Source organism: Colobus angolensis, unplaced genomic scaffold (genome assembly GCF_000951035.1).
Source record: "Colobus angolensis palliatus isolate OR3802 unplaced genomic scaffold, Cang.pa_1.0 Scaffold302, whole genome shotgun sequence".
Classification (NCBI taxonomy): domain Eukaryota; kingdom Metazoa; phylum Chordata; class Mammalia; order Primates; family Cercopithecidae; genus Colobus; species Colobus angolensis.
Window position 1 is genome coordinate 1,155,187 of NW_012116289.1, and position 27,306 is coordinate 1,182,492.

A 27,306-nucleotide genomic window follows, 5' to 3' on the forward strand; every position below is an offset into this window, starting at 1 on the left:
ACAGAAAAAGACTGTGTGGGGAGCTCTCCCTTGAGTGGAATGTGCCCTCTGGGAAGAGCCAGTGAGGAGGCAGACAGGGGAGCAGCAGGTCCCACACTGGACAGGACAAGGCCTGTTTGAAGACCACCATGACTGCTGCTTTTAGAAAAGAATCAGTATAATGGTATGAATGAGTGTGGCACAGGTGTCAAGCAGGCTTTGCAACCAGACTGCCTCGGTCAACTTCTGAGCTCCTTAACTTGCAAGCCCTTGCTGTTGGGCAGGCGAGTTCACCCATTGAACCTCCTGATAATTCCGCCATGTGTAAAAGGGGGTGCTGAGAAGACCTACCCCATTGCTATGAGGGTTTGTGTGAGGATTGCATCAGTCGTTCCAGATAAGGCGCTCATCCAGGCCTGGTACAGAGCAAATGCTCAGTCAAGGTCAATTTCATTATTAATATAATTTTGTTACAGAAGCCTGTTCTGTGTGGTGTTTACCTTCAGAACATCCTTTGTCATCTGGTGCCAGTACTTGAAGAGGTTTCCTTCTTTATTTTACATGGTCATTGCTAGACTCATTCAGAATAACTTCTTCCAGTTCTGTGCAGAAATTGATACTGTTTCCTAAAATGAAACAAACAAATGAAAACAAACACTTTGGATTGAGTTAAAATTTTCATAATGTGCTTTTCATAAATTATTTCAATGGATAAGACTGAACTGAAGGGGAAGGTGCAGAAAGGATAATTAATTCCATAAGATGAATATGCAACTCTGAACTTGAGAAATAATCAACTCGTCCTCAGTGTGCTTTACAGGGTGGAGGCTGAGAAGGAGCTCAGGTGTCTTGTTTTGTTGTTTGTAGGGGTAGAATTCAGGCTGTAGGAAAAGAAGAAATACATGGCAAATTTTAACTTTTTTGATGTCCATCTTTCTTGCCTTTGTAAACAGTAATATGAGTATAATTTAATTGTATGTGATAATTCAATGTTAATGTTGGGGTGTCAGTTGCAGTTAGGACCACCTTTCCTAGGAAACCCTTGAAAGGGGAAGGGACTTCTGAGATCTCCTTGGTATTTCTATCTTTAAGCTTATGTCTTTTTATTTTAGCTTCCCTTTGCCTTACTGCCTTCTCCTCATTGGGTGGAGAAAATAATGTTAGTTCATTTTGTATACAAACGAAGTAGTGAAAGATTCTGAAAGAAGACTCAAAGTTCTCCTATGAGAAAAGTGAAAGAACTTGAGGACATGAGCTGTATTTTTTCCCTTTTCACAGGAGTTATCAGACAGCTCAGAGCCAAGTTTATGACCCAGTTCTATCCAATATACAGAATTTCCAGGCATGATTTTTTAAAAAATTAACCTCTAGCCTGGTTTTAATTTTATCTTTCCTGTTTCTTTCCTCTCATTCACATTTCATTTTATTTTATTCTTCATGTAGTTTTGTAAGCTGACTTAAATCCTTTCTGGAACAAGTTGGAGAGTAAGTGACAGTGGTCATTGGCAAAGGATCTAACACTTCTGAATTTCCATTTTTTTTCATTATGAAATAGAGATAATATCTTTACCCAATAGGTTCTCATGAGGCTGAATGAGGTTTCCCTTGTAAATCCCAGATGGAATGACTAAGGTATTTCTTTCTCCTGGTCACATCACCAGCAAGGTCTAGTGGCTCTTGTGAGAACAGGACTGAGTGCTGTGGTTTCAGGTTGCCCTTTGAAAAATCAGGATATCCACCTGGGTGCCAGAACTCCTTGCAAGCAAGAGGACCTGGGGTGGGTGCCTCAGAGGCAGCCCTGTGTGGGCTGGTTTCCATCAGGCCACATACAGATTGGTTGGAGCTTTGATGCATTGTGAGGCCAGCATCACGACTCCGTGAAACAACATGGGCAGGCACAGCATCTTGTGAAATCAGCCGGTGTTCTGGCAGCAGCAGGGGCCTCTCAGAGAAGGCACACTGCCCTCTGTGCTATTTGGGGAGCAGTATCGGGGCTTTGGGCTCGGGCTCAGAGCTGTACTGGGTTTGACGGCCATCCAGGACTCTGTCCGTTTCCCAATCAAGTTGGCAAAAATTAAAATTGATAGGGGCATTTGCAAATATGAAATAGGAGTGGAGGCTTTTGCATTCCTGGACACTCCAACACACTGTACTCTGTTTATGTGGAAATCTGAGACTGAGTCTCATTTTTCTTCTGACTTGGCAAGTAAAAGGAGCAGCAGCGCTGCTGCACTGTCCATGCCACTTGTGCACAGAGATAGAGCAGTTGTGTAGCTGAGACCAAATATTCAGGAGGGTACACACTGAAAAAAAAAAAAAAACTTGGGGGATGGCAGTTTTATCAAGGAAGAAAGTGCTGAGAAAATTATATTAGTGTATCCAAAGGCATCTTTTCTAGATTAATGGTCAATTATTCATGTCTGGGAGTCAATGAAATCAATCAATAATAAATTAAAATAGGCACATATTACCCATTACCAAAAAAGAGCATAGATTCTTTTACAGTCATGACTGATTGATTAAATAATGACACCAGGCACTGTTCAAGGTGCTGGAATTGGAAAGGAGTCGTCCAGGGAATGAGAAAGGAGTCCTCTAGCTCACAGAGCTTGCAGGGCAGGTTAATGAATGAGCAAAACGAGTTAACAGGGATGTGGAGAGAGAGGGTTGTGTTTTCTGATAGAGGATATGCTGGATGCTATGAGAAACGTACTCTGCCAGGGGGCTGGCTTCCTGGAGGAGGTGAGTTGTAGGCTGAAACCAAAAGCATATGTAGGGGTTAGCTGGACAAAAAGAGGAGTAGGAGGCTGGGGAAGAGAACAAAAGAAAAGATTCCAGCCACAGAAGACTTCATAGTCACAGCCATGGAGGCCAGGGAGAGCCTGGCACAGGCAGCTGAGAGACTGTTCTGTGGGGTGGCAACACAGACATCAGGGTGTGTGGACAATGAATTAGAAAGCAAAGGCAGAGGCCAAATTATTACAGCTTCATGCACCAGCATTCACCAAACATGGAGGGGGCATGCTGCAGTGTTTTCCACCATTAACTATGGGCAGGTTATACTGAGCAGGGGTTCAATAAAGGTCACGACTCTTCATTTGCTCATCATTCATTTATTTCTGAAGTAGTTTGTTATACCTATTACATAGTCTATGTGTTAGGTCCATAGTTCTCAAGCTTTAGCATGAAATGGAATCACCTACAGAGCTGATTCAGTGAGTCTAGGTGGGGCTTGGAAATTTGCATTTCTAACAAGTTCCCAGGTTGATGCTGGGGTTCAGGAACCACATCTTGAGAACCATTGTGCCAGGTGAGGAAATTATAAGAACCAGTCCAGGATCATGCGGGTCCCCAGATTCCTTTGGGTCACCAAGGGGACTTAATTTTCTGAGTCCCTGTTCACTCAAAGACTTTTTTTGAGTCTTTGAATGAACGGGGCTTAGGTTTCTTTTGTACAATCAATTCCTAAACATTAGAAACAAGAATCCAAAGTGGGTCCCTGGTTAAAAGGGCTAGGAGCTATTCTTACGCCCACCTAGATAGACCAAAGTGGTGATTTGAGCTCAGTGGCATTTTCTTGGCCTGTAGTAGTTTAAAATATACTCCTGATTTTTTTTTTTGGGGGGGGGGAGGAAAAAGGGCACTGGTTTTACCGCCTCCTCGATCATGGAGTCATGCCCAGAGGAAGTGCTGGACTTGCTTGGCTGGGTCATATGAGAAGCCAGAATTAGAATCCAGAATCAAAGTTCTCCTGGTCGCTGAGATGCTTTCTGTAGAGAGGCCAGTGTGGGGAACCACCCTGGTAACTTCTAGATGAATTTCCCAGGACCCAGTAAGGGAGGGAGGAGAAAACACTGGATACAATGAGCTTTGTTGCTGGACAGAAATGAAGTCCAGTATTCCTGTGCAGAACTGCCCAAATCCTCTCCCACCATGCACAGGAGGGAGAGGCCCGCAGCCAAGAATACAGGCCCATGAGCCGGGAACAGCCAACAGGATGTATCTGTAAAAATCTGCTTCTTTTTTACTGGCTTCAGGCTTTTGAAGAGTCTGGTCAATGGGCACAGAGAGTAGGGAAATATATGATTTGCAAGGAAATGGGGAAATCTGGTGACGATACTGGAATTAATAATTCTTTTAACATGAAAGAGTTGTTCTTTATGATCCTTACCATCTTACCTAGTGTTTGGAGTTTAAAGGAGGGAGAGAGAGAGAGAGAGAGAGAGAGAGAGAGAGAGAGAGAGAGAGAGAGAGCTGGTTTCTTCATTGTATCCCCAGCAAATGGCCCATCTGCGAGCGTGAAGGTGGATGCATTTGAACTGCTCAAAGAACTTGGGCCAGAAGACCTTTTAGAACCCCTGAAAGCTTTTCCATATGAAGAGGAAACCAGGAAATTGAAGTCTTCATTTTGTCTTTGTGATCAAAGCCAGGGAGGAAGGATATTAAGCAGATACTGACCCGTAGTTTTGTGGCCACTAGTAGGATTTATTGACATACGTAGCAACTAAGGACTGCAGGAAAGCTGAGGTTGGTATTTACTTCTAGAGAAAAAAAGATCAGATGTCTGAAAATAGAGGGCTATATTGCTATAATGAGCCCATTGCCTTTGATAACAGGAGGTAATGACAATCATGTTACTGACATTGATTGTTCAATGTGCCTGGAAGTCTGGGAAGCCTGCTGTGTATTTCAGTGCCAATAATAATGGAGAGTACAATAATAAGGCCAGGAGTAAGAGCTTACACTTTTGAGTGCTCACTATGTGCCTGGCAGCAGCTAAGTGCTTTCCCTGCAGGTGTTGTTCCCTGTGTGGATGAGGAAACTGAGCTACGGGAGTTACCAACTTTGTCCAAGGTAACTAGGCAAGAAAGAGGCAGAGCCAGGATTTTGACCCGGGCAGAACTTGTGCTTTTGACCGTTACCACCATAATGTGATAATAGTTCTTGCTGGCAAGCCATCCTCACCCCCAAATTTTCTGTGTTTTCTAAACTATGCTAAAACACTGGGAATTTGCAAATGTTTCTTGTGCTATAATGCATTTTTATTTTGAAGGATTTTTTTTCTTGTAAAAGATTTTTGTCTTTTCAACAAAATTTTCTGTTTAGTTCTATTATGACAAAATTGTCAAAATTATTTGGAAATAATATGCTGTGGTTTATGTTGATTGAATTTTAAATAAACCAATTTCATCCGTCTTCGAAGGAGAAATGTATGGATTTCCAAATGGTGGCCGTTCTCTACTCACATTGTCTTTTCTGGTCCACAGTATTAATTCTAAAGATAATACACATTCATGTCTGATCCTGCTATAGAAGACTGAATTCATCATGGAATTAGAATTTTTAATTCCAATGTCATGTACTTGTAAACTGTTTCTTCCCTTTTCATCTTTGGCTTTCAAGGACCGCTTAGTAACAGTTTCTAAAGAAAGAAACTGATTTTTTTTTTTCACATCTTGCTTAAGATGTTCTCAATTGATGTGATATTAGCAACTTGGTGATTCTTAACTTTTGAGAAGCCACAGTTTTGTTTTTTTGTTTTCTCAGTATTTTTTTTTTTTGAGATTCTGAGACAGCTGAGCCTCCTTTTCCCAGAAAAATGCACTCCTAACTTTGCATACAACAGGGGATTCTCTGCCTGGGGTGCAGGTCGGTGGACACCAGGTCAAGAAATTATGTTTCCTTCCTCCTTCCCTCTCTCTCTTCAACTCTTATGTAAATATTTGTTGAGCTCTATTAAATGCTAGGCACTGTGCTCTGTGTTAGGGTTACAGGGTGAGATAAACAGCATGGTTCCTGTCTTCATGGAGTTTATAGTCCAGTGAATGAGGAAGACATTCAACCAACATCCTCAGAAATAAACATGTATCTATGCTATGATATGTATGCTAAGAAGGAAAAAAAATTGTTGTGTAAGAAGATTGTATACAGGAGGGTCAGACCTACTATGTGTATGTGTGTGGGGAGGGGAAAAGCAGATGAATCAGGGAAGGCCCTCCATGAGAAAATGACATCTGGGCTGAGCTAAAAAGGATGGGTAGGAGGCAGTTGGCTCAGAGGCAAGAGGAAGGGGTCTGGCCAGGGAGTGTTGTACTGCATTCATGCACCTCGTAAGTACTGACGCAGCCAGCCCCTTCTGCTGCCTGTGCACGTGCCAAAAGCTCTGTGTGCTTCCTGTGCTGTATTCTTCCAGCATATAAGGTCAATTTCACAGAATCTCACCTGTCAATGATTCATTCATGGGATGGGTCAAATCATTTTTCCCCTGAAGACATATCCCTCTTGTGGAGTTTTAAAGTGGATTTTCTCTTTGCTCTCAAAGGGATTCCATATTACTGGATTCATTATATCTGGTGTAGTGGCCTCAGGTTCCAATAACTGTTCTAGTTTATTTGACTTGCTATGATAAGCTTAGAGTCAGGGCCATGGCAGAATACATCTGGGGTGAGGAAGATACACTTGCTACCCAGGTACACACACAGAGACACACATGCTCAGACATATCCACACTCCCCAGCACACATTCCATAATGTCATCACACTGGCGTGAGGTTTAGACCCTTACTATTCATATCACCACCCTCGGACCTGCAACATCATTAGCTTGTTAGAAATGCAGACTCCCAGGCCCCACCCCAGGCACCCTGATCAGAATCTGCAAATTTGACAAGGTCTGGACATGATCTTTGTGCACACTGAAGTTTGAGCAGTGCTGGGTTGGTCTTCTCCATTTCCAGTCTGGCCTAGTCTGTGTTGTCGAATAGTTTAGTCCAAATGCTTCCATTTAAGGCTTGGGATCACATTGACACTGTCAGTTATCTGTATTTTAATAGAAGCATCACATTTTTTCCCATGCAGGAGAAAGGAGTCCAGGTAACTGTTTTGTGGAATAGATGGAATGTGATTCTAATGTTCAACAGATGTGTGTTCCTGCAGGAAGCAAAGGCACACCAGTCTCAGGCCCACAGCACCCCTCATTTCTGCAAAAGGCATTTCACCTGTTCATGGACTGTCAACTGTGTGTCATTGGCATCCTTCTTCATTAGTTACATCAGATGGAAAATCTCTTAACAGAATTTTTAAATGATCAATGGATAATGAAGAAATAAGGCAAGAAAATTGTGCACTAATCAGTGAAATTGCTCAGAGTTATGAGTTGTAAGGTCACTTGTATCTGCTTTGTCCTTGGTCCTTCACAGACCTTGAGCCATAAGAGGCCAGTGAAAGGCAGCCCCGGCATTGGTGGCTCAAGAATTTGGCCTTTCATTTCCCTCCTGGACCTGTTCATCCCTGTTCTCTGATTCATGGGCTCTGTCCTTCAGTTCTTGGGAACCGTGACCAACTTCCTGCCATGCTGGTCCATGTAGCCACCCATTTTCTTCCGCAGGCTATCTTCAGGATTGGGTAAGAGGCCCTTCCCATGTCAGCCTCAGGCCCAGGACCCCTTCAGGTGGTGGAGAGTCACAGCTCAGAGCAGTGTACAACAGGTGCCTGCGTATTAGCGTGGCAATGTCACTTTCCTTTGCGCTTTGATGGCATCCCTTGTTTCCTGTTTGGCTGCAATATATACTTTTACCCACCTTGTATTAATTAGATCTTTTTCTAGTTGCCTATGAAGAAAACCCATTAAAGTGGTTAAAGTTGTAACACATGTCATTTATAAAAATGAAAATTAATTGACTCACGTAACTGAAACGCCAGGGCAAATTTCACACATGGCTTGATTCAAGGTTTCCATGAGGTTCCCCAGGTTTGCCTTTTCTCCATTTTTTTTTTTTGCCACAGCTTCCTCTGCATTGGCTCTAGTTTCAGGTGGGGTCATGATCCTCCTCCCAGTTCCTCATGGTTATAGCTTTGGAGAAATTAGACAACTGAGCGAGTCTTTTCTCCCAGAAACCCCGGCAAACCTCCTGCTCCTTGTTGGTTCTGATTGGGGCTGTCACCATTTCTAAACCAATCACCCTAGTTGGGGAAATAAAATGAGTTGCTCCATTTAGACCTATGGTGGTCAAACTTCCGCAGGCATCACATTCATCAGGAGGGTCTGTGAAGACGCAAATCACTGGCCCCACACCCAGAGTTTCTGATTTAGCGGGATGGAGGTGGGTGACGCTGCTGCTGGTCTGTGGACCACACTTTGAGAACCACTGATTTAGACCAATCAAGGCCCCTCCTAACCACACATAGAGTGGAAAAGAGGTGTTCTTCCCAAGGCCATTCTAAAGACTCTTACTTGAAGAGGGGAGAATGGATATTTCCCTTTCTCCTTATTCCAGAGTATTTGTGACACTGTTATTTAATCACAACTCCTACCAATATGAGAGGAGTGACCTCTCTTCACCAGGCACTCTGCTAGGCTCAGGGCTGAGTTTGTACCCTCCTAACTTAGAGTGGGGGTATGGATGAATAGCAATAATGTAATATATGTAGGTGATTACACATATGTATATTACACATATGTAATAGATGAGGTGATTGCCACAAAGAAACACAGCAGGGGAAGAGATGGAGAGCAAAGCTGGGTTCTGGGGGCTGTTTCGCACAGTACGATCAGGAAGGCCCTCTCGGATAAGGTGCGCTGTGGGCTGAGATCTGGAGGAAGTGAGGGAGTGTGCCATGCTCAAGTTTGGAAAAAAGTGCTTCCTGAGCAGAGCACAAAGCACTTGGAGAGTTTGAAAAATACAAAGGGCCACTATATCTGGCACTGAAGGATCTGGGAGGAGAGTGGAAAGGCAGATACAGGGCTTTACAGGCTGTGAGAAGGGCACTGGATTTTACCATAAGGAAGAAGAGAAACTCCTAGGAGACATAAGCAGCACATCTGGGAAGAGGGATTTGAAATATGATGAAACAAACATGGGTGTAGAGAGAATGAGCTGTGCTCTTATTTTCAGTTAATGTCCAACTATCGAAAAGCTAGTGCTAGGCTTTAAGTGGACCCGGCACTTCTGCTCCCAGGTCCGTTTAGACCCATGGCTGTCAAACTTCAGCAGGCATCACATTTATCAGGAGGGTCTAGATGTTTCCCATAACCGTATGTTTTGAAACCTGGTATTCTACAGGGGGAGCGATACATTACCCCTCTGTTTTCCAGTTTCTGCCTCTTGATGCCCAGTCTGAGTTCCTTTCTAGCTAAGTCCGAGCGAAGATTGTTTTCCTCCTAATTTAGACTCCAGGTGACTCCCCTAGCATCATATGAACTTGAAGCTCAGCCATTTCTCCCATTCCTCCTTGAGGCAGAGGGGGAAGGGGATTGCTATTGAGTTTTGCCTGGGAAAAAGTCTTGGAAGCACATAGATTTTTAAAATAGCTTCTCTTTGAAGAAGAGAAAGACATGAAAAATTAAGTCTGATTAAAATACAAGGGTAGCATCAGGGGGGCATGTTTACAGGTTTGAAGGGCTGCTGGAAAGGGAGGCCTCTTGTGACCTTGGAGAGAATGAATTGAAAAGGAAAACAGAGAACAAGTCTTCCTCAGGGTCAAGCTCACCCTAGAGGTGCAGCAGCCACCTGTGAAGCCCAGTGTATCCTCTCCATGTTCAGAAGCACTTAGTGACTCTCTTTATTAGATCAAGTTCACACTACTGAGCATGGCCTTCAATGCCCCATGGTATCTGGCAATAACTTGTGTTTTGAGATTTGCCCATTTTTACCCACATTGTACTCCGTCCAGGCTAGCAATCTCCAAATGTACTTGGTGCTTTCCACTGGACATGCCTTTGTTTATGTCTTTTGTCATTTGCTTGGACTCCTGTTCCTTGCTTCTCCCTGTTCCAGCCCAGGCTAAGGACTATTTCTTTCTAGAAGCCTTTTCTCCAGCTAAAATTGATGAGTCGTCCCCCCTTTCTCTCTAATGCTTCGGTTATTCTGTTTTATGCACTAATTCCATTTGGCCTTAGATATACTACCATGATTCCTCTCTATGACAGCTTCCCTCAAGAGAGATAAGCTCTTGAGGAAAGAGGCCATTTGTCATTCATGTTTATGTTCCTCCCCCTCCCAACACACCCCAGCATATACTGGAGGAAGTCAGAGGAGATGCTCAACAAAGACACAGCGAGTTGTGTTGAAATGAATTCTAACTTTGGCTGCATGACAATGATTGCAGGGTGTTTAAACCTCGGGACTTGTCGAGCAATGTTCATGGTTTTTGTGTTTTTTGTTTTTTGTTTTTGGCATTTTTGTACACCTCTCCTTTTAAGACACTTAGATTGCAGCTTTACTGAGCTCAGGGCCACTTTCTCATTTTTTTTCTAGAAATTTCTAGAATCACCTCTGAAAAAGAAAAATGTGATTCAATCCAACCAAAAAGTCTGACTCTAGGGTTGAAACATGGGTGTGGCATGGTGGCTGGTGAAGCCCCCAAATGAGCTCAGACACATTCTGTTCTTAGACATGCTTAACTACCTGGCCTCTGGTAACAAACTGGCCTCCCCTCTGTCCATTGCTTGGGTGAGAGAAAGGACATGAGATGATACCATCATGGATCTCCTAACCTGACAGATTGGTGTGAAATGTGTTCAGAAACACATTTCAGTTGAGGAAGGGGAATGTGAAGAAATGACTCTTGTCTATTTTCAGAGCTAAAGGATTCCCAGAGATGTTCCTTACTCCATACATGTAGTTTTATTTGCTTATTTTCAATGATCTGTCTTCTGGATTTATTTTAAACAGAAATTGCCTTAAATATAGAAACAATTGGCTAGGAATGTGTTGTGTGTGTGAGGGTAGGTCTCTGGGGAGGAGAAGGCAAGTGATGCTGTAAACCAATATGTCTGCATGCTCTGGGCTATTTGTGAGTGCGTTAGGTAGAGTCATGTACCTGCTAACTGCTTGTCCTTTGTATCTCATCTCACTGGTGAATCACAATTTGAAGCATGGCATGCACAATGGGAGCTGTCAGGGCCATCGTGTTGCATGAATTCTAAACACATTCCTGCACATCAGCAGAGGCTGGCAACAGGTTCTGAACGTGCCAGTGGAATCATACACGCCTTCATGTTCTGCTCTGGACTTCCTTAAGAAAGGTCTAAGAAGACAGGTTCAATTTGGGTTTTGTTCTTCTTCCCCCTAGATGACGTTGGAAGAAAACTGAAAGCACCTGAGGGGCTGTCAAAGTCAATCATGGTGATTCTTGGAAACCAAGTTCACCATAGAGGGCCAATGAGGGATATCTGGACTCCACATTGATGAGAACAGTTGGATCTTCGACTCACAAGTCTTATTATTTTTCCAATGGAGGATGAAATAATTTTTGATAGGTGGATTCCTTAGCGAGGATGAAGTTAGTCCCTTTTTGACTTTTTGACTATGAGACAATTTAATGTACAAGTGTATATTTACTTCACAGTTCCAATTAAGAAAGGTAGCTGTGTTCTTTCTAACATATCCATTTTGCCTTGAAGTAAGTTAACTATTTTCCATTTGCACTGGGGACACATCTTCATTCAAACTAACATGGCCCATGAGTTGGAGGAGCATTGAAACCGTGCTCATTGATGCCCTTTACTAGACCACTGGAATAGAACAATCAGATTTTCCCATTTTCCCAAGGTGTCCCAGTCTATTCTAGGTAAATAAGGATTGGATTAATACTCAGGCCTTAAATATCTCAGCCTCCAAAGCCTGTCTTCCGGATGGTATTGTTGATCCTTAGCAAAACAACACTTGTGCCACACAAGACTAGACGTGCAAGCCTTATGCCGAGTTAGGAGCTTGACTCAGTCCTGAGTGGGAGTAAACAGAATGTGATCTGTGTAGCTCTACTAGGGGTACACTCCAGACACTTCCAGGGCAAACAGCTAGCCTAGAAAGGGGACTCTACATATCCAATGTGCTCTTGTTGGATTCATATTTTTAATTAGGAAAAACCTTCAGTCTTTTACTGTTTGAAACCTTATAGGCATAATTAGGCATGATTGACTTCATCCTGCCTTTCATACCCTCTTCGACTAGTTACCGACTCTATTGATTTATCCAGAGTGCACATATCGCTTTTCTTCCATTTGCAGGTCATACGTTTGAATAACTTCCCTGACTTTCCTTGTCTGTAAAATGAGATGAATAAGAGCTACACTCTGGGTGCTTGTTCAACCCCAGTGAGAAAATGAATGTGGAGCATGGAGGCATGGTTCCCTGCACGTAGACAGGGCTCAGCCAGCATTGCTCTCCTCCTCTCCTTGCCATTCTCACTTCTCAATAGAGTCTGAGGACCTCACTCCCCCAAGCCTGCTCTATAGCCATAGACTCCTAAGCCGTCTGCTTTGCCAGATTCTGTCTGCTCCCAACGCCTGCCTGGCGAGCGCCACACGCACGTGCTGCCTTAGGCTCTTTGGGCCTTTCCTCAGAAACCTTAAGCGGCCCACCTTACTTGCAAGGCAAAATTCCAAATTCTTTAGCTTGACATCTAAGATTTGCTCTACCCTCTACCCTGCCTACCTGTTCAAATAAACTCTTCCTTTCTCAAACCTCTGGTCCAGTCAGGCTGACAGGCTTTGAGTATAACGTCCTCTGTTGTGCCTCACGCCATTTTTTTCTAGAATTTTTTTTTTATCTTTCCAAATCCTACCTACCTTTCCATATCTAGCTCAATTTCATGATGTTTGTGCGGTCTCTCCTGTTCATCAATCACATATGCTTTTTCTTTTCTTCTGAGCTCCTACGTGAATTGTGAATAGACCACTCCACTGATTTGCTTGTTAACCAAACTGTCTAGCTTCTTGTGTGGTCTTTAATCAGAATTTTGGTCCCTTGTTGCTGTCCTTTCTTTGGCTTATTTCCCATCTCCTCAACCAGAGGGTGTAAATGCCACAAGGATGAGCACTAGATCACATTTGTATTTCACGTCTCCTAGTGTGAGTTTCCTGGCATTGCCCACTTCCAGTAGTTGATTTAATGCAGGAGAAGTTAATCAGAATTAGAATAAATCTTTTCTTTATAGAATTGTTTATAGCATACAGAAACTATGGGTGTGGCAACTCAGCACACAGTGTCTTAATCTCAATGGGGAGATGCCAATTTGGATGAGCTTATTAACTGAAGAGCATTTGCAAACTAATTTGTCACTGTATCCTCTGGACGTTAGAATGCTAATTCTCTCAGATTTTTTAATTTCTGCCAAACCTCAGAGAGTAGCTCTGGCTGACATCCTCCAGGGACCAAATTGGAACAAAGGCAACTGGCTAAGCAAGTCATTTGGAGCGTTATGTAATTTGGATTTCGATTTAGGTTTTTTTTCGGAAGTAAAATAGAAATCTGACACCAACTCAGGCCCAGGTGTTTTTCTCCTCTCTTCTGTGTTCTGGTCTTTAAAAAATAAATCTAAGGCAGCTGTCTATGTTTTAGGATTGTTTCTCCAATGAGACTGCTTTTTATTTCATGTCATGTCAGTTCCTTATTTGGTAGAGGCTGTGTGACATATGAGGTTTGGTGCTCTATCTATTGGGTTTTTTGGTGTGTTGAGGTCTGGTGTAATGGCTAAAATGAGGACTTATTGTCAAATCATTTGGGCTCAAATACTGGCTTCATCATTACTGTATGTACCTAAATGTTCTTGATGTCAATCTCCTTATCTATAAAATGCATATAACCTAATATCCACCTCATAATTGTAACCTTATATGAGATAGATATTTAAAGTACTTAGTGCAATTCTTAAAAATGCTATGCATGTATACTCATTTGCCAGTGTTGAGTATAGGGAATAACACAAAACAAAACAAATAAATACCTTTTCAGATTACCATGTGGATCTGCAAGACTTGGTACAGATTTGAAAATATTAATACCCAGTGAGACGCCTGCATTGATTCCAGAAGCCCAATTATTAACAGTGCTATTGATGGGTTAGTGGAGGTTGTTTGTCTTTCAATATGCTGATCCCTTGCAGATTAGACCTACATGGGGGTTGCACACTTCTGTTTTTTTCAGTGTTGTGAAATGAACCTGGCTCAGTAGAAATGGCCTTGCATCATAACCTTAGATAAGCTAAGGAGGCATGTGGAACCAGTCTCATGAATTGTTCCCTTATTGTGAAGTCAACTCATTCCTGGAGCCCACAGCCCACTGGCTGAGGTCACACAGTTTCCATGTTAATTTTATTTCACTGTTTTCTCTTGGTCACCGATCTTACTAGGCAGTGTTCTTCACAATGCTGGAAAGGATTATGACATACGGAGTGACATACAGAGCATGTGGTTGCTGTTGGCTCTCTTACTTAAGGGTGGATGCTCCATGTTCTTACAAGTCCCTTTAGTGTATCCCTGTAAACTTTAGCATGGATTTTGATGATGAGAATGGAGAAAATGAGACTTTTTGGACTACATTTTTCTGTCTGTATGTTTTTCTTAAGTATTTACCCAGGAAATAGAAAGCACATAGGTCTAATTTTCACCCTAACATAGGCTACCATGTGCTTTATTCTTAGTCTAAGCCTACAATATTTCTTGCAAGATAGTGGGTGGTCATGGAAGTGGCTGGAGGATGATTTTAAGATGGAGGCTTCAGAGAAACGGGACCAATATGATATGTGTATATATGTATAAAAGAGATTTATTATAAGGAATTAGCTTATGCAACTATGGAGTCTGACAAGTTCTGAGATCAGCAGGATGAGTTGGCGAGCTGGAGACCCAGGAGGACTGATGGTATAATTTCAGTCTGAGTCTGAAGGCTTGAGACCCAGGAGAGCTGATGTCATAGTCCCAGTCCAAAGACCACCAGGCTCACAAGACCCAGGCAGAGCTGGTGTTTCAGTTCAAGTTCAAAGGCAGCAAAAAGCCAGTGTCTCAGTTGGAAGATAGGCAGGCAGGAGGAATTCTCTCTTACTCAGGGAAAGGTCAACTTTTTTGTCTTTAATTGACTGTATGAGGCCCACAGCCATTAGGAAGAGCAAACTGCTTTACTCAGTCTACCAGTTTAAATGTTCATATTATCCAAACACAACCTCAGATAAATACCCAGAATAATATTTAACCAACTATCGGGCACCTATGACCCAGTCAAATTGACATGTAAAAATTAATCATCACAATTGAGATATGAACTTCTACCTTGTTTAATTCTCTGGGTCATCCAACAGCTCTCCTATTAATTTGTACTTTCTCAGGTTTCTCGACTAGTATAATAAATAAAATAGTAAAAAGATGTTAGCTCAGTGAACAGTTACTGAGTTCCCACTGCCTGTGGGTACCAGTTAGGCTCCGAGGGAGAACAAAGATGAACTAGTTACAATTTATGCCTCAAGATTAAAACTTCCTCCATGCCAGATGCCTGCTGCGAACCTTGTTTGAGAAATTCGTTTTCTTTACTCCAACTTATTCTAAGTATGTCAGCACTTGAAAGGTTTCTTTGAAAATTTGACTTTCTTGAGTTTAACCGGTACCAATGGGTTACTTCTCTTCTCCTTGCTCTAGCTTCTTTTTGATCCTTGCAAAATCTCTTTCCTCTTGAGAATGGGCTGCTTTTTTTCTCCTGGTTTTTAGTATTATAGAGAATCTTGCTGACAGTCACTATACAGCAAGGGGGGAAATGCCATCCAAGGAAAACCCTCAGCTGTCCTAGAAAGTTTTCACATGAAGTCATGCTCCTGATGAGGTTTTGAAATGGTGACCTGAATTTGAACTGTGTGTCAAGGTTTCCGCTGGCTCTTGAGCGCAGTGGACTTTGCTGGGGGTGTATCCATTGGCTCTGCACTGTAATTTGCATTTTTATCATCTTTGGTCTTCTCATGGGCAAAGGACACCGGTTTTATAAGCACAAAGGACATATTACCTTAAATTGTGGATCCCAAACCGCCATGTTCCAACAACTTCCCTGCAGTCTGCTCCTTTCCCACTCTGCTTCTCCCACCTGCTCAGTGTCTGTATTTGTTGAAGGTGAGGGTACGGAACAGGAGGGAGAGTAGGAAAGTGGATGCACAGGTTAGCATTTGCTTCCTGTTCTGTTTGATTAGTGTAGCACTGAGGGTGAGTGCCAGATTGCGAAGCCTCCAGAGGGTTCAGGAAAGGATGTAGTGATGAGAACAACAGCTGGCCTGCTGGTCTGGAATCACAGAAGCAGTGTGTTTGTCACTTTCCTCATCGCTGTTGTATGTGCTTTCAGACTTTATATACTGTGTGTTCCTGTGATATTTGGAAGAATCTGTACAAAGGAATTTAGGATGGAAAGGTTTAGTTGTGTCGTAGGGAGATCCGGGATGAGCTGCATCTGGGAAGGGTTTTCTGTGGAAGCCAAAGGTACAGGCCTCAAACTCCAAAACTATTTTTCCAATCTGGATCAGATTGTTTTTTAATTTATAATTTATAATTGGAGTAATAAATGCATCCAAACTGAATAATCAGATAAAAGTGTGAACAATTAGATATGGAACAATTGATATTAATTTTAGGATTGAGAGATTATTATAGGTCTCTGGGGTTAAAGTCTCTCAGGAGAGATTTACATGAACTCAAGAACTTGCGTGGAAAGATAAAGATTGCTTTTGCCCTTAAAATGTTTCCAGGAGAAAAAGTCCTTCTGGTTCAGTAGTTTTCTTTAAAGTTCAGTGACTGAACCTGCTTTGAAAGCAAAACAAGGAAAGTAAATGCTGGGATTTCCATAAGGAAGATTGATGCTTAAATTAGTTTTCAGTGACATGGTCCTGTTAACAACTTGTTGGAAAAATTATTGAGGAGAGACAGCTTTTTATTATTTTTTTGTAAGCGTTTATGGAATCTCCTGCTGTTTCGTAGAATTTTGAATGGGAAATGAAGGACTCAGTAGCATAACTTTTTGGTTCTAGATTATTAGTAGAAGCTTTGTCCTGGTGAGCTGTACCTAAGGTTTTGCCCATCAGTGGCCCTGCATCAACCATTTTTGTTCAGATTTAACTGGTTCCCCAGTTATCTTTTCATGAATATGGTTTGTCTGCACAATCAATCAGATGGACTTTGCTGTTGATCCAATTGGGTTGTCAAGACTGTTGATTGGCCGAGGCTTGAATGTTACAGTCATTTGGAGGCAGTTGGGTGGTCTGTGGAAAATAAATCTGATTTGGGAATAATCAGGTGGAGTAAATCTGGATTCAAGACTTTGGTTTGAACCTCAGCTGGCATTGGAATATGATAAATAATTCCTTGGTAATCTGTGTGACTCTCACAGGCTAAGATTCTTTCCAACCCTATAAAGAGAGAACAATTTAAGGCAAAATTATGGTGTGTGGGAATTTCTATCAATTCTGAAATGAATCTAAAAGAAAAAAATGTTTTTTTTTTTTTTCTTTGAGATGGGGTTTCACTCTTATTGCCCAGGCTGGAGTGCAATGGTGCGATCTCGGCTCCACTGCAAACTCTGCCCCCTAGGTTCATGCGATTCTCCTGCCTCAGCCTCCTGAGTAGCTGGGATTATAGGCATGCACCAGCACGCCCGGCTAATTTTGTATTTTTAGTAAAGACGGGGTTTCTTCATGTTGGTCAGGCTGGTCTCGAACTCCCGACCTCAGGTGATCTGCCCGCCTCGGCCTCCCAAAGTGCTGGAAGAAAAAATCTTGTGTTATCTAAATAGTTACAAAAGAATGTACGTGTCTATTGTTTTCTAGCATTTATAGAAACTTTTATGTTTTGTTTAAAATTTTAGGAGAGTTTACAAAACTTACGAAATTCTTCCTTTTAGCAAGTTAAAATTCAAACTTACTGTGCTCAAAAATGTGTTACACATGTATTATAATTTGCTGCAGGAAATTAGAAAACATAGACAATGAAGAAAGTAAAAATCACTTCATCCAGAGAACTGTTTTTTTAATTTTGAGGTATACATGTATATGTATACACATGTACACTTATTTTACAACAATCAGGTCATATTGTGTATACTGTTGTAGCATGTTTTTTTTCAGTCTGAGAATAAATTATTCACATCCTTACTCATCAGTGAATTTTCTTTTATAGGATCATTTTAAATGCCTGTATAATATTTAGTTTTTCTTTTTCTCTTTGTATATTAAATACCCACCAGAACTTATTGTGCACCAAAGTTTTCATTGCTTTACAAATATTAACTCATTTAATATGAACATAGATGTGACGTAGTTTATCTAATCATTTTGTTAATGTTGAGCATTTAAGGTAATTCTAAGTATATTTACAATGAACATAATTTGCAGTTATAGTTGAGCTTAATCTCATTTCTTTAAGATAAAATTTTAGAAGTAGAGTTTCTAGGTCAAATGGCATGCACATTTTAAGGTGCTATATATATAAAATATACAAAATATAAATGTATGTATAAATATAGTATAAAATATGTGAACAAGCAGCTCGTTGCATGCACCCTGCTAACACATTTTCATTAATATAAACAATAAAAAAACTCAAAAAAAATTTTCAAAATGATAGGTAAAAATTGATTTCGCATTTTTAATGATATTCATCTTTTTCCTATTGATTTTTGAGAGTTCTTTTGGTGTTAAAGATATTAGCCTTTTAGAGTGTGCTGCAATTTTTTCACCTTTGCCATTTGCTTTGTTTCTCTGATTATAGTAGTTATTATCATATGCAAGTGTTACTTTTTTTGGTAGTCAAATATATCTTTTTTTGTGGTTTATAGGTTTTCACCTTCCATTTATGCTTATATGGGGCTAACTTGCCCCTAGATTAAATAAAAATTACACATAAATGTTCTTCAAGTCACTTTTATAGTTTCATTTGTTTTATTTTATTTTAAATCTTTAATCCATTTGGAATTTATTTTGGTCAGCATATTTTTTTAAACCATCTAGAATGCTTTCAGTACATAGGAGTAAATGTTGTCCATGCAATTTTAGAACAAGTTTTATAATAAAATATAAAACTTTCAGCTTAATAATAATAAGTTTAAAACATTAACATAGATTAAGTTCTTTGTCATGTGCCAGGTAGGGTGCCACAGGCTTTGTATACATATTTCATGGGCTTCTAATTGTTAGTGTGATTTAAAGTGCCCCATAGTTATCAAAGTGGTGTCGTGGTGACCAGTTATCTTCCCAAAATGGCCTGGGACGTCCTTTGGTGAGGGGCGTAATTACTCAACCACAACACTGGTTTTATTTGTAAGTTCCTTCTTATCTACCACCTTGGTAGTCTGAGTGATGTTTCTGTCTTTTGTCTTTTTCCTGCTGGTTTCTTCTTCCAGTGGTTTTAAGTACAACTCTTCCTATGATTGAGAGTATTGGTGCAATCTTCTCCTTACTGACGGCATTTATTGACACAATTGGCATTGTTATTGCCTTTCTGCTTTTAATCTAGAGGGAGGGAGACGATTCCTGCATAACAAGCTTGGGTTTCCATTTTTAGGCCGCTGTCTTCATGTGGCCATGTGTTTCACCCCCTTCCTCTTGTAGTTTGCACCACAAGCATCAACATCTGCACATGTTTTTCCAGGATCTCTGGGAGTTCACCTCCATCCTCGTCGTGGCCAAGGCCCCAGGAATTTAACCCTCAGATTGTGCTGCTGCAAATTCAGCCAGCCAAGGACCTATGCTAGTCTACATTTTGGCTCTGGCTGTGTTCAACAGTTGCTGTTTATAGATTCTCATCATCCCTTTTTATGTCTGTTCTTCAAGTCTGATTTGACACATGAATTGTTAATTTATGGAATCTTGCTCATGTTAGCACTGAGGTTCTTCTGCAGTTTGTTTTATTGAGTGACCGTTAATAAAACCCAATTCATAAGTTCATCCAAAAGTATTTACTGAATGCCTTCTGGTTCCCAGGATCTGTGCTGGGCATTGGAGATGCATATGCAAATAAAAGAGATAGCTCTCTGTTCTCACCATGATTACAATTTAGGGAGGAAAAAGATATCAATTAATCACACAAGTAAATGTCATTGCAAACTGTGGTAAGTGCAAAATGTCATAAGGAAAAGTGGGAAGATTTGTGAGCTACTATTATGTAGACGTGATGTGGTCCTTGGCCACAGGAAGGCATCCTGAGGAAGGGAAGCTTGAGCTGCCACCTGAAGAAGAGTGGACACAAATCAGGAGAGGGCAGTGCAAAACTCCAGTGCAAAGGCCATGTAGTAGAAAGGGGCAACACATGGTTCTGAAACAAAGAAGGCAAGGTGAGAGCAGAGGACAGGTGGATGAGTTGAGGTTGGAGAGGTGGGTCCAAGCCAGATTTTGCAGGCCACCCAAAAAACAGTAAGAGAAAGTCAAGAAAGTGTATGAAGTGGAAAGGCTGTCATTTACTATGTGTTTTTAAAAAGATTATTCAATTAGCAGTTACCAAGTAATAAAATAATTCTTAATTTTCACCAATGAATGGTTCAGTTACTCAAAAGTAAATTAAGTGCGCACTATATAAAAATGGCTTTAAACTGCGTGCTTCAGGGATTGCAAAGATGAAGCAGGTATCTTCCCTCCAGGTGCTGAAATTCCAGTAGAGGACATTAAATGTGTACACAAATGACTTTAATACAAGTAAGAACAGTACAGATAGACTAGTGCAAAACTATTTAGAAACACAATGATTATTTTAGGAGAGAGGTAACTAATCTCTTGAGACAATAATCATGGCATTGGTCCTTTAAAAACTAAAAAACACTAGCGTTATTGAGATATAGTTCATATACATATGTAATTCACCCATTGAAAATATGTAATGTAATGGCTTTTATTATTTTCACAGCTATGTGCATATAAAATTGATTTTCAGTTCTAGAACATAGTTACTACCTCTAAAAGTAACCCTATATGCTTCAGCAATCCCTCTCCTTTTGTTCCACCTTATCCCTAGTCCTTGGTAACCACTAATCTACTTTCTGTCTCTATAGATTTTCCCATTCTGAACATTTCATATGAATGAAATTATATAATATGTGGTTGTGACTGGCTTCTTTTACTTAGCATGTGTTCAAGTTTCATCCATATTGTAGCATGTGTCAATAACTCAGTCCTTTTCATGGTCAAACAATATTCCATTGTATGGATGTACCACATTTATTTATCCATTCATTGTTTGATGGACATTTGAATTGTGTCTACTAATACCTTTAGACTATTGTGAACAGTAGTGCCGTGTGCACGTATTTGTTTGAACATCTATTTTCAATTCTTTAGGGTCTATACCTAGAAGTGAAATTGCTGGGTTGTATGGTTATCCTATGTTTAATTACTTGAGGAACTGTCAGGCACTTTTCCAAAGTGGCTGCTGTTTTACATTCTGAGGGTTCTGATTTCTCCACTTCCTTGCCAACACTCTGACTTTTTAATTAAAACCATCCTAGTGGATATGAAGTGGCATTTTGTTATAGTCTTGGTTTGCATTTTCTTGATGACCAATGATGTCCAGCATCTTTTAATGTGATGGCATTGGTTCTCACATTTAAACATAATAAATAACTCATTCCCTTTTAAGTTGATAAAATAATGAGATAAAAAAATGAGGTTGAATGTAAACTACATGAGGGTAGGGACCTCCCTGTCTTATTTATGATGGTAATCCTATCACCTAGTAATAGGCAATAGTAGTATACAACAAAACAATGGCTGGCTGGCTAGTTGGCTGATTGACTACTGATCTCTTCCTTCTAGTAAAGGTAGAAGAGAAAAGATTTCTGAAATACAATGAGTTTTTTTTCCCATCTGCCTTTCCTCTGCCTTATTCAGTTAATTGACTCATTCCCATATTTACAAAGAAAGAAACTTGTAGGAAATGAGATCTTTAAAGAAGTTGATGTTTCAGAGCTGTCTCTGTCTCTCTGAATCACTCATTTTTTAGAATTACAGAATTGTGGAAGTTAATAAAGAATTTTGACACCCTTAGAGATTAGATTTTTAAATTAAATGTTTCATTCTTTTACCTTTCCAAACAACTATTGTCGTCTTCTTTGAATTGTTTATTTGTTTTCATGATTCTTAACAAAATCAAGCAATAAACAGCCAAACAACAACAGCAATAATAGACTATCCTGGCTGGGCGCCGTGCCTGTAATCCCAGCACTTTGGGAGGCTGAGGTGGGTGGATCACCTGAGGTCAGGAGTTTGAGACCAGCCTGGCCAACATGGCAAAATTCCATCTCTACTAGAAATACAAAAATTAGCCAGGTGTGGTGGTGCGCACCTGTAATCCCAGCTACTTGGGAGGCTGAGGCAGGAGAATTGCTTGAACCTGGGAGGCAGATGTGCAGTGAGCTGAGATTGCACCACTGCAACTCCAGCCTGGGTGACAAAGGGAGACCTTGTCTCCAAAAAAAAAAAAACAAGAAAAAAGCAGATTGGGATTCCTTAATGGGTATTATTATTGGTACACAGACAATAACAATTATTAAAGACTAGAGGGGCAGAATCTTAAGAAAAATCAATGTAAATCCATATACCCCGATCAGAACCTCATCTACCCTTATGTTTTTGGAAATTATTTATAATATGGCAAAATGTTGGAGCATCAGTTATGCCAAAAGTCAAATTGCTTCATTCATCAATGGGAAGCTACCTCAGAAACTTAGTGTTTCCAAATATAAAGCTGTGTTATTTCCATTCATCACAGTCATTTTTATAAGACCACCAGGATCGAAAGTACTAGGCTTACATTCCTATGAGGATGTCTTAAGGGTTCCAAGAGTCAGAAGCACCGAACTCAGCTGTCAGGAGGATATATCAGAAGGCCATATCTTGTCCCAGGCCCCTTCTAGGTAAAAAAGTAATAACTAATAGAAAACAGACAAGAAAGCTGTTACGTTGATAATCACTCTTGATATGCAGTCTGTCTAGGGAGAGACAATAAAACAATTATCCTCTCAACCCTGAAACCTTTATGATAACTCGAAGAAAGGTACCTAAAGTGTTGTTATGATTGCCCTGTTTACTACTACAATTTTTTCATTTTTGTCAGCTGTTATTTAATACTTTGGACACTGTGGGTCTCTGAAAAGTTTTTGCATAGAGTAAGCCAACCCTGCTTCAAAAATCATTTTTCACCCAGAAACAGAAGGTTGGGATAGAAGAGGTTCTGCCAATTTGGCATCAGAGAGGTTGCTGTTAGGCCAGTTAAAAAGACACTCTGTTAATGTAATAAGCTCAGGCCATCCTAAGGGAATGGAAAAGCATTTTCCAGAACTTTTATTTCTTGTGTTAAAGATTTAAGCATACACCTCTGAAAATCCCTGAGAACTAAATTTCTACCTTGAACACATTTCTTTGTTATGGCTTTTTCTAATTTCCATTTACTTAACCGAGATTTGAATTTATTTATTACATTTCATCAAAACAAAACCGGCCGGGTGCAGTGGCTCACACCTGTAATCCCAGTGCTCTGGGAGGCTGAGGTGGGCGGATCACGAGGTCAGGGGTTCGAGACCAGCCTGGCCAACATGGTGAAACCCTGTCTCTACTAAAAATACAAAAATTAGCCAGGCGTGGTGGTGCATGCCTGTAGTCCCAGTTACTCAGGAGGCTGAGGCAGGAGAATTGTTTGAACCCAGGAGAGATCACACCATTGCACTCCAGCCTGGGCAACAAGAGCAAAACTTTGTCTCAAAACAAAACAAAACAAAACAAAATAAAATCTAAGGTCACAAAAGATAATTTAAAAGAAAGTAGCTCACTATGCATGATACTGTTCATTTTTGCATCTTCTCATTTTTAATTCAAGGCCTTCCGTGCTCAAAGAAGGGGAGCGTTTCCAAAGCAGATTCCATGTGGTTAGGAGGGTGGTCACTTGATCTGGGATTTATTGCCATGAGGGGGAAGCGTTACCTTGGATGAGTGGAAAGACAGCAGTGCCTGCCTGGCATGTATGTGGTATTCAATGAAAATTTTCTGGATGGATGGGTGGATGAATAAATAGCATGAACATGAAGAGTGTGATATTTAGCTTTGTGTGTCAATTTGGCTAAGCAATCATATACAAATAGTCAAATATTATTCTAGATTCCTCTGTGCAGGTATCACTTAGATGAAATTAATATTTAAATTAGTAGACTTTGAGTAAAGCAGATTCCTTTCTGTAACATGGATGGGCCTCATCCAATTGGTTGAAGGCCTTCATAGAAAAAGGCTAACCTCTCTCAAACAAGAGGGAATTCTGCCAGCAGATTACCATCATGAAATGCAGCATCACCTCTTTCCTGGGTCTCTAGCCTGCCAGGCTATTCTACAGATTTTGGATTTACTAGCCCCCATAATCTTGTCAATGAATTCCTTAAAATCTGTCTCTTTCTCTCTCTCTCTCTCACACACACACACACACTCAATACAGTGACACATATACATGCACACTATTGGTTCTGTTTCACTGGAGAACACTCTGAAGAACTGAATAATGCAGTAATTTCAGGAGAACTTTCTGGATGAATACATCCATCACTGGCTAGGACTACTGAGAGTGAAAAGCAACGAAGGATGTGTGATACAAGCTGAGTTAAATGTTAAGATTGCATGTGCCAGGGTACCCACGTAGTACCCACAGCAGAGGAGGGCAATGCTGCTCAAAGGAACCAGATGGGCTGAACATCTTTCAACCAAACACCAACATTTTTTTTACATAGTTGAAATCATGGTACACATGGTATACATGAAATTTTGTATTCTGCTTTTTCTCCCTGTAGCACATCATTAAACATTTTCTTATTATGCTACATAAGTTTCAAAAATACTTCTAGTGGTTGTAAAACATTTCATCATGTTCTCTACTGTTGGACCTATGTTTCCAATTTGACATTATAAGTAATGCTACATGGAACATCTCCATGCACATGTGCTTTCTGATCTCTTGGTTCTGAAGGATAAACAATCAGTAATGAGATTACTGGACCAGACAGTAACAACATTTTGTTTTCCTAAAGGAAATAGAAGGCAGGAAGTAGAAAAATCAAGAAGAACTATTATAAATAGAAAACTTCAAAAGATGAAAGACAAAAATTCAAATAGATCAGTGATCAGAAAAATTATAAATGAAGAAAGCTCCCTCTTAAAAACTGGAGACCCTCAAATTGAGTATCTAGGAAAAACAGTTATATATGGTTAAATGTGGCTTGCAAAGGGAATACCTAACAGAATGACACAGAAAATTGAAAGTAAAGGTGTGAAAAAATATAACCTAAAACTAACCAATGAAAGTTGTTATAGCAAGAATATCAGATGAAATAAAATTAAAGGTGAAAAAGTGAAAAAAGTGATATTACAAACAATACACTAGGAAAATATTATAATCATGGACATACCCATTCCCAATTACATTGACTTCACATTTACATAAAAAATTGTCCACCTTACAAGGAGAATTTGACAACTCTTTAATCACACGGGCAGATTTTAACACACTACTCTCAGAAATGGATACCTCAAGCTGAGAAGACGTAAAAGTATAAAATATTTGAACAATTGAAATTGTGGGACTTAAGAGACATATTTAAAACCCTACATTCAAGAGAAGAATACACATTTATCAATGACTACATGGAAAATTGTAAAAACTTGGCCACTCAGACTCCAAAAGTCTCAACATATTCCAAAGATTGATGTAACATACAATACAATTAAATTTCAACTAAAAAAAGCAAAAAAAATACAATGATGATTATTTAGAGTAGTGGGTTTTTTTTTTGTTGTTGTTGTTTTTTGAATTTTGCTCTTGTTGCCCAGGCTGGAGTGCAATAGCACAATCTTGGCTCACCATAACCTCCGCCTCCTGGGTTTAACTGATTCCTTTGTCTCAGCCTCCCGAGTAGCTGGAATTACAGGCACGTGACATCATGCCTGGTTAATTCTGTATTTTTAGTGGAGACGAGGTTTCTCCATATTGGTCAGGCTGGTCTTGAACTCCCGACCTCAGGTGATCTGCCCACCTCAGCTTCCCAAAATGCTAGGATTACAGGTGTGAGCCACTGTGCCCGGCCATTTGGAGTAGTTTTAATAGTAGACCCCAGTTGGATATATCTTACTGTCTGTGATTAGGTAAATGAGTTTTTAAAAAAGAATATTATACACTGATTAAAGCGAATGAACTAGTTATACTGATATGAATGTGCATAAATTTTGGAAACATAATAATGCATGAAAAAATCAAGTTCAAGAGCAATATATAGTGTAATACAATTTATGTAAAATTCAAAATATAAAGGAATATCACATATAATTCATGGATATAATTATATGTGGAAAAATTATGTTATTTAATGTTATATTGACAATTAGTTATTTGTAGGTAATATATAATTATTTAATATATTATTTAATTACATAAATTAAGGTAATATATATACTTATATATTATTTACTATATTATATTAATAAAACAATAATTAAACAAAGAATAGTTATTTGACTTTGGGGAAGAAGGGAAAAGAATGGAATTAGGGATGGAAGAGGCCAAAGAGATTTCTACTATCCTCTTCAAAATCTAAAATAAATATAGCAAAATGTTAACTAACATTTGTTAATTCTGAGTGCTGGCTACATAGGTATTTGTTGTATTACTGTCTGTTCTTTTTGTTTGAAATACTTCATTATGAACAAAATCTTAAGTTACTTGCCAGGGATACATAGCTGGTAGTTGATATTTTAGTTTCAATATTTTGGTTTCCTTATTTTTTATTGTTTAAAAGTACTTAATGTTTATAATTTCAAAGTGAATTCCTTCCATTTTCCTGGGTTTATTTAATTTAAAAAGTGACTTGAGTTTTAGTCTTCTACTCTTGAAGTTTATTCTGTTTGCATTCTTACTCACTTTTCTCCTTGACCTCTTGGGAGTTTTGGTCATGATTATTAAACAAGAAAGGATTACAGAGACAGTTTTCATTGGGAGAAGCTTGCATATGAGTATGAAATATAAATCTACTGTTATTATTGACTTGACTCTGAGTTACCATTAATTGCTAGCCTGTGGCATTATCCAGAACTTCACAAAGAAAAAGCCTTCTCCTCTTACTTTTCAATCACAGAACAATAATGTTTCTTTAGTATCTCTGATGTGCCCAGTATAGTGCCTCAAATCCAGTGTATTGTGAAGGACCAAAGAAACACAGAGCAAAGGCCAGGTATAGTGGCTCATGCCTGTAATCCCAGCACTTTGGGAGGCCAAGGCAGGAGTATCGCTTGAACCAGGAGTTTAAGACCAGCCTGGGCAATGTATTGAGACCCAATCTCTACAAGTTTTCTTTTTTCAATTAACTGGGCATTGTGGTACATGCCTATGGTCCCAGCTACTTGGGACGCTAAAGCAGGAGGATCGCTTCAGCCCAAGGGTTGGATGCTGCAGTGAGCCGTGATTATGCCACTGCTCTCCAGCTTTGGCAATGGTTGGGTGGGGTGAGCTGGGGCAGAAACCTGTGCTAGACTACTGCCTCTCAAAGCTTGTACACAAGACTCTCCTGA

General features: G+C 40.0%; 1 protein-coding gene across 1 annotated transcript in view; it reads left to right on the forward strand.

The window, feature by feature from the left end:
- Nucleotides 1-27,306, forward strand: part of BMPER (BMP binding endothelial regulator) — a 256,801-nt gene that overhangs the window by 196,882 nt on the left and 32,613 nt on the right. The window lies entirely within an intron of this gene.